Source organism: Triticum dicoccoides, chromosome 1B (assembly GCF_002162155.2).
Source record: "Triticum dicoccoides isolate Atlit2015 ecotype Zavitan chromosome 1B, WEW_v2.0, whole genome shotgun sequence".
NCBI classification, from domain to species: Eukaryota; Viridiplantae; Streptophyta; class Magnoliopsida; order Poales; family Poaceae; genus Triticum; species Triticum dicoccoides.
Genome location: NC_041381.1, coordinates 609,688,677 through 609,692,292, shown reverse-complemented (window position 1 = coordinate 609,692,292; position 3,616 = coordinate 609,688,677). Strand labels below are relative to the sequence as shown.

Below are 3,616 nucleotides of genomic sequence, written 5' to 3'. Positions count from 1 at the left end.
TATCACATGTAACGAAGCCACATGGAAAATATGTTTTGAAGTTTAAAACAAATCTTTTAGAATTAAATGATGTTAAGAGGGTGGTGTTTTATTGATATACAAAATTCCAAGTTCAAATTACATGATATGAGCTATGAAAATAACAAAATTAGAATTGAATAGTGCCAAACAGCAACATCACTATTCATTGCTGATTTTTTTTTTCATAACTCACATCTTGTAATGTGTCTCAACTTGGAATTTCACATAGCAATAAAACCTCACCCTCTTAACATCCCATATTTTTTAGATTATTTTGAAAATTTTAACTTGGTTTCTACGAAGTTTTTATTGAATTGTTGGCAACTATTCCCTCCGTTCCATAATGTAAGACCTTTTTTGTTACTAGTGTAATGTCAAAAAACGTCTTACATTCATCTGGAAAAAAAATGTCTTAAATTAGGGACGGAGGGAGTACTATATAATTGGGATGATGTGACAATGGTGCATAGCTGCATTGCATGTGCTCTAAAAGAAGTAAGTGGGGATCCTACTAAATATAGAAGATTGATTAGGTTCTTGGTGTAAATGTACTAGCTAATTAAAAACAATAATAGTACCCATTATAGGAAAAACAATATTTTTCGATGTTGTGAAGTGGACAAGTGATATGCAGCTGCGTACCCGGGAACTGGGTAGGCGTGGTTTGGCTCGACGTCCCACGAGAAGTCAATGGTCTGGTTCCTGGAGTCGTTGCTCGCGATGATGGCGGTCTGCATTACGGCGGACGGCACATGGAAGCGGAGGTTGCCGATGGTCTCCCGGACCTTCTCCGTCGTTGAGATGTCCGTCCACACCTCCGGGTCGCTCCACGGCACCCAAGCCCGGTCGTATGGATCGTCCGGGTACCTGATAGGCAACACGCCCGTGTCACCCAGGCTGCGCCGGTCGATCAGGACCAGCGCCTGGGTGGCGTTCGCCTGCGGATACAGCGAGTTCTCGAGAGGCCTCAGCGCCAGCGCCGAGATGAACGGCGTCCCGGAGCCGACGTTCACCAGGCAGACCTGCACCGAGTCGTCCGGGATCACGGCGATGGCCTCGGCGACCACCGCCGCGTCGACCTTGGACACGTTCACGGTCCGCCAGAAGTTGACGCCGAGGTAGAGGTCGAAGGCGGGGAGCTTGTTGAGCCCGTCGTAGTTGCCGTACCTGAAGGTGGCGCGTCAGCCTGGACGTACCGAGCGGGCTTTTCGGCCCGCTCGTGGCCCGCTCGGGACCGGACCGATCGGTCCTGGCTCGCTGGAAAAAATGGCCAGTCCGAGCCGTGTATTTCGGCCCGAAAATCGGCCGGTCCGGTCCGGTCTTAGCCCGGTTAACTCGGTCGGACCGAAAAGTACATGGCCGTTTCTCCGTCAGGCAGCCTTCCGGCGAGATGAACCAGCGGCTGGATCTAAATCCGGCGTGGGCAACGCTAGACAGTTCACCTAGATGAGGCGGTTCGACCACGGCGGCGAGAAGGTCGTCGATGTGGTCCACGCAGAAGAGACAGTCGTATTTTTCGTGTTAAACCGTGGGAGTCTGCCGTTTCCCTTTCCTTTCATGCAGCGTTGCAGAAACGGAAAGAACAAGAAAGACGGGGTCGATCCGATACGCAAGTCTCTCCTGCCATCCCACGATTCACGGAATTGATCCGGTTTCTCCTTCCACTACGCCCACGACTAAGACTCAACTTCACGTCAGGGCTGATCCACTAATCACGGAAGTCTCGCACCAAAAAATTTGATGGCCCATGCACGTCTTACCATATTTGCATGCGGCCAAGAAAATGCTAAGGAAACACAATAAAGACTTGTGCCCGATCACTTCACCGCCGGCACGTTGGACGACCACGGCGTGCGCGTTGCAGCTATCGCCGATGTGCTGTTCGTGGCCGCGACGGCTCGCTCCCGTGGCGGCTTCTGGCATCCATGGTCGCCGCCCAGAAGCTCACGCCCACCACCTCCATGTTCCAACGCCGCTGCCATGGTCATCGCCACCTCGCCATGGGCGGTCCTCTCGGTCCGGCCCGGGCTTCGGCGCCGCCGGTCCGGTCCGTGCAAACAGGACCGTGAGGCAGGTCGGTCCGGTCCGGCTCGGTCCGCCGGCGGCCGGTCCAATGGGTGGCTCGGTCAAGGACCGGACCGGCCCGGACCGTGTCCAGCCTGAGTGGCGCGGACCAGGTACTTGGACCCCGGCGTGAGGGACGGCAGGGTGTAGCAGCCGCGGGCTGTGTCCGGGAAGCTGCGCACGTTGAGGTGGGTTCTGGGCATGCGCGGATCCATGTACTCGGCCGAGACGTCGCGGTTGGAGCCGGCGTCCGTGAACCCGGCGTCGGAGGTGTACGGTATCTTGGTGGCGGCGTCCACGTAGCCGCCCTGCTCCGGCAGCCCGCAGTCTATGCTGATGAAGCCTGCATTGTGTGTATGGGATTTGATGAAACGATGAACACACCCACTTTCACTTTCTAACCGAGATATCGTCCATTCCTAGCTATTATCTAAAGAAAACAAGCATCCATGGATGATTGCAAGCTCACCTGTGATACTAGGCGTTCGCTGGCCGCGGACTTAAAGTACGCCGGCGGCGGCGGCGAGGCCGAGCAGGAGCCTCAGCCACGGCCGAGCCGCTATCACCATTGCTCGCCCCATTCCACTACACGCGCACATGCGGGGCCAAGCACCAACTCAGAAGTAGCTTCTAACTTGGACAAATTATGCGCTCCACTAATTAAGTACCCCTATGTAGTTAGCCCTTAACCTAGTTTTTTTTGTTTTTTTTTTGTTTTTTGCGGCCCTTGCCAACCACATCCACATGGCCAGTGAGCTTGTAAAAATATCTAGTGTTCGGCGACGACTGAGCTTCCAGTTGACTTGATTGATGAGAGTTCATTTGTCAACTTTCTCCCTGGTTGGAAAAAAAATGTCTCGCTGGCTGCACGCTACAGATAATGCTACCGATTATACAGCCGTAGAGCATCTCTAGGCTTCTCCTGTAATGTCTAACTCCTCAAAGAACCCCCTAGAAGTTTAACTCCTACAATTTTTAGCAGTTTAACTTTTGAGCACCTAGCCCTTCTTCATAACTTAACTCCCTACAAATTCCTTTGCTACTTCTTCCATCATTTGCATACACTATATTTGCACAACGTATTAATTCAATACATGATATTTCTAGTGCTCATATATGCCGACAACATTTCAAACTTTAAGTATTCAAATTCAAACACAACATAGGGTCTAAATTAAGTAACAATCCAAATAAAACATGAGAAAAGCACAACAACCAAGTGTTTTGAAATGCCCACAAATGCTCAAGAAGATCATCCTGTAGTTGGTGATGAGTTTCTTCATTCTCGATCCTGCAATTGCGCGAGGAATCTCTGAATCATTTTTATTGAAGGGGATTTCCTCCCCCAATTTCATATATATAAATCAATGTGTATTACAACCCAAAACGCAGCAACCACCAAACCGCACCTCATAACAGGGATTACAGCCTCAAGGCTTCCCAAAATTCACTTACCTATCATTTTTACCTAGTTGTACATAAGACTAGGTGAACCAAGGCAACATGTCTCGGACAAATCAAAACCACAAGG

At 50.7% G+C, this 3,616-nt stretch overlaps 1 pseudogene; it reads right to left on the bottom strand.

Annotated features, from left to right (window-relative positions):
• The window catches only part of LOC119350704, a 6,335-nt pseudogene extending 3,681 nt beyond the window's left edge, over nucleotides 1–2,654 (bottom strand).
• Between the last annotated feature and the right edge of the window lie 962 nt (nucleotides 2,655–3,616).